Raw genomic sequence first — 10,575 nt, forward strand, 5'->3', positions numbered from 1 at the left:
GGGGGTGTCAAACTCATTTGTTCACGGGCCGCAGTGTAGTCATAGCTTCTTTCGGAGGACCGGTATGACTGTCATACCCAAATAAATGTGTGAACACCTCATATTATATAGAGTAAAAAATACAAAACAAACTGACAAGTAACTCTTTTTCAAATCAGACAAATACAAACTGTCTAATATTTAAAAATAAAATATTAAAAGTGAAGACAATTTGCAATTTGAGTAATGACACATGAATATGAAGCACAATTTGTCTTCGCGGGCCGCATAAAATCATGTGGCGGGCTGCATCTGGCCCCCAGGCCTTGAGTTTGACACCTGTGCCTTACACAAAGGTAAAGTAGGATTAGAATTTGATAAAACAGATGTGGACATCCACATATTCCATTAGAGTTTAAATTGCTTGCAATACAATTACAAATTAGTTAACACCTGTGTGATTGATTGGTTGATTGATTGGTTTATTGATGGATTGAGTGATTCATTGAGTGATTCATTGAGTGACTGACTGAATGACTGAGTGACCGAATGGGCAATCGTTCGATGTCTGTCTGTCTATATGTATGTACTATATATGTATGTATGTATTTCGTATTTGTTTATGTATTTTTCTTTCACATTTTCTTTCTCATCTTCTACTTCTTTCAGCTGCTCCTGTTAGGGGCCGCGACTGCAGAGCAATCGTTTCCATATCTTTCTGTGCCACCAACCATCTGCATGTCCTATCTTCATATCTGCCACACTCTCCATTATTTTGGCCAGTAGATTTCCAAGCCTCGCTTCTCACATTCTTTCCGATAACTTCATGCTTTGCTTAATCAACATAACACCTTTGTAGCCACTACAGTTTTGCGCATCGCCGTGGTTTGAAATAAAAAATAGAAGTCAGCACCTTTCCAGGAATCTTCTCGCTTTTTAAGAATCTCCCCTGCCATCTCTCCTTGATAGTTCCATGCTGTCACTGGAATGTCGTCTAGGCCAATTACCGTATTTCCCGGACTATAAGTCGCTCCGAGTATAAGTCGCACCAGCCATAAAATGCCCCAAAAAGTGAAAAAAAACATTTATAAGTCGCTCCGGAGTATAAGTCGCATTTTGGGGGGCAATTTATTCGACAAAATCCCACACCAAAAACAGTCATGAATGAGCAACAACAGGCTAAACGATAGCAACAACAGGCTAAACGATAGGTATGCTAACGTGACAAACACAAACATAGAGCTGAGAACGGGCCTGATGTAACATATAGAGTGATTAAGGACAACTATTACATGAATAACATGTTTATAAAACCATAGGTGTCACTCCAATTCATTAAATCCATCGATCATTCGATACGATAGCGACAGGCTAAACGATAGGTATGCTAACGTGACAAACACAAATGAGGAGCTCAGAACGGGCCTGACGTAACATATAGAGTGATTTAGGACAACCATTACATAAATAACATGTTTATAAAACCATCGGTGTCACTCCAATTCATTAAATCCGTCGGTCGTTCTTTGTCAACAATGGCTGCGCGCCGCTGAGGGCGCTTGCACTTCAAAATATTCCACAGGCTCATATAACGATAGATAAACTATATTTCAAATAACCATAACATAAGCAATAATATTATCAAACCATCCGTGCACTTTTTTGCTTCTCTTATTTATTCATTTGTTGTGTTATTTATTCATTTTTATTCAGCACGCTGTTGTTATACTTGTTTACTTGTTTGTCTGTTGTGGGCCATGTCTTGTCACCGTGGGATAGGGGGGAACAAAATTTCGGTTTCTTTGTGTGTCTTTGGCATGTGGAGAAATTGACAATAAAGCTGACTTTGACTTTAAATCCATTAAATCCATCGATCAAATTCCTCGTCCTTTGTCAACATCGCTGCGCGTGCGCCCTGACGTCAGCCTCGTCTTTATTCCACAGATCTAGTATATAACTATATTGTAGCGTTAACAAAGTACAAGGATAGACGTGGGTTTGGTAAACGGCTCTTTATTCCACAAAACAAACTTCCAAGCGTGTGGTGGCGTGGACTTCCAGACACGAGAGCTCCATGGCAGAGGACCGGGCGTGCGTAATGGCCATGTCCAAGCCCCATGCACCGTTCGCGGACAGCCACTCGGCCGAGCGCCGGCCCCCGACTCAGTAGAGCAGGACCGGGCGTGCGTAAAAGCCATAATAGTTTTTCAAACCTTCTATGTCACTCCAAATCCTTAATTCCTTCGAACTCTTTGTCCTCTGTGTCACTTAGAAATGATCACCGCTCATGATGCCGGTAATCCATACGTGGGTCGCGCTGCGCGGTGCCACTGACGTCACTTGAAATAGTAATCCATTGGTACATCACGGTTCTCCAAACTTTCTTTCTGCTGCTTGATGACTGTTTTCAGCTGCATATTTTACAACTTGAAGTTTGTAACTAGCAAAATATGACTTTCTTTTTGGTGCCATTTTTCTTAAGCCCACCCAGTTGATGAGTCACGGCCAACGGTGAAATTTAAAGCGCCCTCATCCAGTCTGAAAATATAATTTTTTACAGATGTAGTTTTTTGTTTTGTTTATTTGGTTGTTTTATCAAAGACAAAGTCTGCTTTATTGTCGATTTTTTTTTCATATACCAAGACACACAAAGAGATTGAAATTACGTTCCCACTATCCCTCGGTGAGATAGTACACATATGCATGCAAGCAACACAAAAAAAACCAAGAAGGCATAAACAATGAATAAATAAGAGTGTTGAATAAATGATAAACAAATAATAATAAATAATAATAATAAATATAAGAGGAGCAAACAGACAGTGGACTTGGATATGGTGCTTTAAAGTGTTAATTGCTTTATTTGATGTTTTCTTAAACATAAGTCGCTCCTGAGTATAAGTCGCCCCCCCACCCAAACTATGAAAAAAAACCGCGACTTATAGTCCGGAAATTACGGTACCTTTCCACTCCCTATCTTTTACAAATGTCTGGGTATGAATTTTATCTATATTTATTTTTCTCACTCATTGGCGGCCCCACAGAGGGACTTGAAGTGGCTCCACAGAGGGACGTTGTGTGCCAACAGAGGGACCCTGGTGGCATCAACGATTTTGGTGACCTCAGTTAAACTTAGGTCAACAGAGGGAGTGAAGGAATTGGGTCGAAATACAGAAAGTCCTGCCTAGCCACAAAAACAGATATGTTCAAACCTCATTGAATAAAGTACATAAGCAGAAAAGTATATTCACATATTAAATAAATAAAAGAAACATTTTAAGCATATAATTATACCTACACACCAAATCAATAAAGAACACATAACTAGACATTTTTGATAAGTGGTGATGAGAAAAGTTTTTATAACTTTATGATCTGATATATATTTCTGAGCACTTTGAAATAACAAATGTCTTTTGATATATTGCCTAAATAGCTTAATGACCCTTAAGGAACTGTGTAATGCATGCCTGATGTTTTTCTCTAAATCATGGACACAGCCAGTCGTCTTGACCGTTCAGTACTTGATTGTATCTTATGTTTTGACGAATGCTAGACGCCAGTTTTTGATTACTACTGAACGCTCTGCACAGAGGGAAATATTTTGCCTAACAAGGAAAGAACGAGGTACGACAGTGTATGTCCAAGATTGGAGAAGAATGTTCACAGGAAGGTCACATGGAGATAAAACCAGCAGGTGCCAGAGGGAGCCAGCCAAGGACTCAGCCAAGGATGATCGCCAAGGACGAAAGACGGGATGGAAGACAACAGCCCCCACACACACCGAATCGCCCATAACCAGCACCCACTCCCATGGTGAACTTGCCCCACCCCAAAGACTCATCACCCATCAATCTCGGCCCACAATGTGCAACTTCATATAACCTGATAAAAGAACCTTGAACATTGCCTTTTCTGAATGGAGACTTTTTATTTTACTTTCCTGAAAACAGAGCTGTCTGAACAAGAATTGTGATTGAACTCAACCAACCTGTGTAAGTCTAATTTGTGCTTCAGTGTCTTAGCACTTTCCTAAATCTGAAGAAATCAAACGAGCATGCAGTGAGTAAATTGGATAACAGGTGATTGGCAATGGCTTTTGCCGTGAGGCGCAGATAACGCCTAAATTGTGGACAAAATCCAACAACATATTAGGATGCATATTTCTCTATCCATTTAAATTTTACCTTAAATGTATTCATATTTCTGGAGAATGCCACTTTGCAAGCCCCTGGAGGGGTTTCTAGACATTTTCCATCACATTTATTTAATCTATGTACATTTTAAATGTTTTTGTATGTGAAAATAAACAAACAAAAAAAGTACGATTGACAGTGCCTGAACACGTGTCCTGCCCATCCGCGCCGTGTAGGTTAGCTAGCTAACGACAGTGTGGCGGAGTCAAGCAATGCAAATGCTAAATTGGCTAATCATGGCGAAACGAATGAGCAGCGACACATCCACTCGCCAAGCCAAAATAAATAAGAGATGCTGCCGTTCTTTTAAGATTGAATGGCTGTCGGAGTGTCTGCAACTACAAGAGGAAACAGTGAAACTGAGTGAGATTTTCTCTTTTTCGAATGAGAAAGGCAAAGTGGCGGGCGAGTTTACGGAGGGAGAAATATGGAAGGAATGGAAGTTGGGCTACCTCAAGCGTCACATTCAGCAGAAATGTCATTTGAAAGCTGTTGGAATTGTACAAAGACTCAAGATGGGACAGAAAAGGAACGAGCTGTCACACAAAACAAAACCCGACCCCGAGCAAGTTAAAGTTCTCATTGACAAACCAGTCAAACCTCGGTTTTCGACCACAATCCGTTCCAGAAGGCGGTTCGAGAAGTGAATCGGTCGAATCCCGAATCTATTTTTCCCATTACAAATAATGGAAAAAAAATTAATCCGTTCCAAGACTAAAAAAAAAAAAAACGCCCTTTTTAAGCATTTTTTCATTTGCGCATTTTTGTCCAATCACGCAACTGCAGCGCAACCATAGCGCGCCGCCAACCACGCAACTGCACCGCGCTGGTCGCAATATTGTGAGAGCCGTTGCTGAAATCTATAAAATATTTGATGTACTTTCCAAAATTTAAGTGGACCTCAGTGCACAGGGAGCTTAATTTGGTCCGATCGCGCAATCGCAGCGCGCCGGGCGCTCACTGTCGTATTGCTTTAAGAGCGTCTTTGTGTTTTAGGATGGCTTTACTGCTCCCACTTGTTTACTTTGGAGGCATGATTAGGGGTGAATACAATCCTCAAAGTAACGAAAATACAAGAGCGAATGGAGTCAGTCGGCATCCAGGCCGCGCAGTCGGGTTTTCTCGGGTCCTTTCGGCTTATCTCGCGAGGTTCGACCTCCGAATTTTGTTTGACAACCGAAGCAAAAAAATCTCAAATTTTTTGTTCGAATTCCGATTTGTTCGAGAACCGGGACGTTCGAAAGAGGTTTGACTGTATTTTATTGATTTAACCTGGTGTTGCATATAGTGGTCCACAGTGTGCACAGGGAGCTTGTGTATTTGCACAGACACTTGAAAAATTAGAGAGAACACTGATGGTCATGTAAACAATGTTGGGTCGTACATGCCAACAGCAGAAAAACGAACTAAGCAAAAAGTAAAAACATACCAGGGATGCCAAGTTCCTCACTCAAAAGACCTGCAAGCCCACTCTGGTTGTTTTATCCCGGTATAGATACAGAGAAGTATTACACAGCTAGGGATGAGGACGGACGGCGATGATGATCATTTTCTCGATTTCATTGTTTTCCCCATATCAAAGGCTCGGCATTCCATTGCACATAATGTTACGACACATTCCCGAAGCTGATTGGCTGACATGAGGCGTAGAGAATGAAAAGTTAATTTGAAGAGAAGCGTAAGCCTTTTTACATTGCGGGTTGACGAGTCCTAAGCAGATAAGTAACGTGCCACATTTCATGTTTAAAAACGGTAACGGCATTATAACAATTACTAGATTAATTGAGATTATCCGGCACTGGAAAAGTTGTTACCTCACGTCGTTAGAAACACGTTCAAACGTATTTGCGAGTACGCTCAAACTTGGACTTCCCATAATGCCTCATTGCATTGTGCATGCGTGAGTAAAAAGCTATTTTAAGCATTTCACATACATTATATTACCGTAATTTCCGGTGTATAAGCCGCACCAGCTAAAATTCGGGTATATTTTAGTTTTTTTTCTTACATAAGCCGCACCGGACTATAAGCCGCACGTGCACACGAGTTTTTTACAAAGAAAGACAGTACACAGAAAGCCTTTTTGAAGTTTGAATAACATGCTTTAATATGTCTTTCTAAACATTGCCTGTGACGCAGCAGTAGTACCGCAGCAACATGGAAGTGTGCACGCGAGTTATTAAAGAAATACTGGACAGAAAGCTTTTTTAAAGTTTTAATAACATACCTTAACATTTCTTTCCAAACACTGCCTGTGACGCGGCAGTAATACCGCGGCAACACGGAAGTAACACAGCACTAATAGGGTTTGATTAAATAAAACATACCGGTAAAAGTCACTGAGACGCGGCGGTAACACAGCAGCAACACGGTAGTACAGCACTAACAGGGCTGGTTATAGTAAAAGTAAAAAAAAGAGCTTCATCGTCTTCATCTTCCTCCTGTGCACTGAAACCATCGAAGTCTTCCTCCTCAATTTCCGATTGGAATAGCGTTAGATATCCTTCGCCACACACTTTCTCAGTATCCCTTTCGTCGCCGTTTTTATCCAATTCTTCTAGCATTTTCCATGATGAGGGTCTGTTCATGCTAATCTTATTCATGCACGAAGCCCTAAATTACATTAAACTAGCGAGCGACACGCATAGCTCCAGAGTAGACGGGACCACGAAATAAAGAAAAGGGTGCCGCAACACAATGTCATCATCGACTGCCTTAAGCTTAAAAGCGGCATCATATGCATTTCTTTTGTCCCCCATAATGACTGTTTGTGTATAGAAGCTTCCCTTCAGTAATGTCCGTCTTGATCGCGTTCTGCGTGATGCGCGAAATGTTGTAAACACAAACTAGCAAGTCTTCTTCGGCGCATTATCTCTTCATCGCCTGTCTCGCTCTTGCTTCCTGCTAGAGCGCCCCCTGGAGGCCGGAGGCCGTAAAAATCCATAAGTACGCCGCGCCGCCATTTAAGCCTCAGGGTTCAAAGTACCGTAATTTCCGGACTATAAGTCGCGGTTTTTTTCATAGTTTGGGTGGGGGGGCGACTTATACTCAGGAGCGACTTATATGTTTTTTTTCACAAATTTTTACTTGATCATTAAGACATCACTTACAAGTATAGTTGACCACTTCCCATGTTATTTTTAGTATAGTTGATCACTTCACATGCTTTTATATCTTTATCTTTAACATATTCAAAACATAAAAAAATAGAGAAAACATCAAATAAAGCAATTAACACTTTAAAGCACCATATCCAAGTCCACTGTCTGCTGTATGTACACTTGCTCCATTTTTGCTCCCATTATATTTATTATTATTTATTATTTGTTTATTTATCATTTATTCAACACTCTTATTTATTCATTGTTTGTGCCTTCTTGTTTTTTTTGTGTTGCTTGTATGCACATGTGTACTATCTCACCAAGGGATAGTGGAAACGTAATTTCAATCTCTTTGCGTGTCTTAGTATATAAAAAAAAAAAAAAAAATCAACGATAAAGCAGACTTTGACTTTGATAAAACAACCAAAAAAAATTATATTTTCAGACGAAACTGGATGAGGGCGCTCTAAATTTCACCGTTGGCCGTGACTCATCAACTGGGTGGGCTTAAGAAAAATGGCACCAAAAAGAAACTCATATTTTGCACGTTCCAAACTTCAAGTTGTAAAATATGCAGCTGAAAACAGTAATCGAGCAGCAGAAAGAAAGTTTGGAGAACCGTGATGTACCAATGGATTACTATTTCAAGTGACGTCAGTAGCGCGGCGCGGCGGTTGTTTACATACAAACGTGCCCACACAAGGACATCATTAGCGGTGATCATTTCTAAGTGACACGGAGGACAAAGAGTTTGAAGGAATTAAGGATTTGGAGTGACATAGAAGGTTTGAAAAACTATTATGGCTTTTACGCACGCCCGGTCCGACTCTACTGAGTCGGGGGCCGGCGCTCGGCCGAGTGGTTGTCCGCGAACGGTGCGCGGGACTCGGACATGGCCATTACGCACGCCCGGTCTGTCTGGAAGTCCACGCCGCCACACGCTTGGAAGTTTGTTTTGTTTAATAAAGAGCCGTTTACCAAACCCACGTCTATCCTTGTACTTTGTTAACGCTACAATATAGTTATATAGTAGATCTGTGGAATAAAGACGAGGCTGACGTCAGGGCGCACGCGCGGCGATGTTGACAAAGGACGAGGAATTTGATCGATGGATTTAATGGAATTAAAATGCACGGATGGTTTGATAATATTATTGGCTTGTATTATAGTTATTTGAAATATAGTTTATCTATCGTTATATGAGCCTGTGGAATATGTGGAATATTTTGAAATGCAAGCGTCCTCAGCCGTGCGCACCCATTGTTGACAAAGAACGATCGATGGATTTAATGAATTGAAGTGACACCGATGGTTTTATAAACATGTTATTCATGTAATAGTTGTCCTTAATCACTCTATATGTTACGTCAGGCCCGTTCTCAGCTCTTTGTTTGTGTTTGTCACGTTAGCACACCTATTGTTTAGCCTGTTGTTGCTATTTAATGAATTGGAGTGACACCGATGGTTTTATAAACATGTTATTCATGTAATAGTTGTCCATAATCACTCTATATGTTACGTCAGGCCCGTTCTCAGCTCTTTGTTTGAGTTTGTCACGTTAGCATACCTATCGTTTAGCCTGTTGTTGCTATTTAATGAATTGGAGTGACACCGATGGTTTTATAAACATGTTATTCATGTAATAGTTGTCCTTAATCACTCTATATGTTACGTCAGGCCCGTTCTCAGCTCTTTGTTTGAGTTTGTCACGTTAGCATACCTATCGTTTAGCCTGTTGTTGCTATTTAATGAATTGGAGTGACACTGATAGTTTTATAAACATGTTATTTATGTAATAGTTGTCCTTAATCACTCTATATGTTACGTCAGGCCCGTTCTCAGCTCTTTGTTTGTGTTTGTCACGTTAGCATACCTATCGTTTAGCCTGTTGTTGCTCGTTCATGACTGTTTTTGGTGTGGGATTTTGTCGAATAAATTGCCCCCAAAATGCGACTTATACTCCGGAGCAACTTATATATCTTTTTTTTTCACTTTTTGGGGCATTTTATGGCTGGTGCGACTTATACTCCGGAGCGACTTATAGTCCGGAAAATACGGTAACCTTCTGAATAAAATGCATTAAAAGTTCACATTCATTACAACTTGTTTTTGGTGAGCAAAATGTCAGAAGAATTGAATTTAAATGCTGATTGATTGGGTTTTAATACAATGCAGATGGTCCAAACAGCGCCACTGCTTTGTGTAATCTCTGAGCCACATGGCAGAGTAAGAGAAACGGTTTAGAGCACAGGTGTCAAACTCAAGGCCCGGGGGCCAGATACCGCCCGCCACATCATTCTATGTGGCCCGCGAAGACAAATTGTGCATCAAATTCGTGTCATTACTAGAATTGGAAATTGTCTTCACTTTTAATATCTTTTTTAAAAAATATTTGACCAGTTTTTACTCGTCTGTTTTGAAAATGAGTTATTTGTCAGTTTGTTTTGTAGCTTTTACTGTATATAATAGTGTTAAGAGTAAAAGTGATCAAGTCATCACAAAAATCACAATAAAAATCTCATATAAGCCGCACCTGACTATAAGCCGCAGGGTTCAAAATTTTGGAAAAAAGTCGCGGCTTATACACCGGAAATTACGGTATGTACGACAATTAACTCAGTCAAACTGTTTATTTGGCAGCATGGTGGAGCACTGGTTACCATGCTTGCCTTACAATGCAAAGGTTGTGGGTCCGATTTCGGCTACGGCATTTGAGTGGAGCTCGCATGTTCTCCCCATGCCTGGCTGGGTTTCCTCCTGGTATTCCACTGTTCTCCAATGTTGCATAGATGTGCATGGTAGGCTGACTGACGACTATAAATTGTCCGTAGGTGTGAGTGTGAATGGTTATTAGTCCATGTGTGTCCCGCGATTTGGTGACAACCAGTTCAGGGTGTCCATGACTGCTGCCCAAAGAGTGCGAGGATGTGCTCCAGCAAAGTAGCACTACTCTGTGAGTAGGCATGTTCAGAAAGCAAGAGTGCGCTCCACTCCTATTAAAGGGTAACTCAACCCAACCTTTTCTTTACAACATGTTATATATGCCCACAGGAGCCTAAACACATCATTCTGATTAATATTGCGTCCGTGGAATGAGATAAGTAACAAAATTCACTCGTTCTTATCCATCACAGGGGGGGGAGGGGCAACCATGTTGACCAGGTCTCAAATCAAAAACAATCGCAGTTCAGCTTTAGAAAACTGGTGAGCAAAATGGCCACCCGTTCAGATGGTGAAAAACCGGTGGATTTTGACTGTTACGTTCATTTTCAACAAGCGAAAAAATATCCCTGCTTCGA

This window comes from Syngnathus floridae, chromosome 2, assembly GCF_059516105.1.
Source record: "Syngnathus floridae isolate MCC-2025c chromosome 2, RoL_Sflo_1.0, whole genome shotgun sequence".
Classification (NCBI taxonomy): Eukaryota; Metazoa; Chordata; class Actinopteri; order Syngnathiformes; family Syngnathidae; genus Syngnathus; species Syngnathus floridae.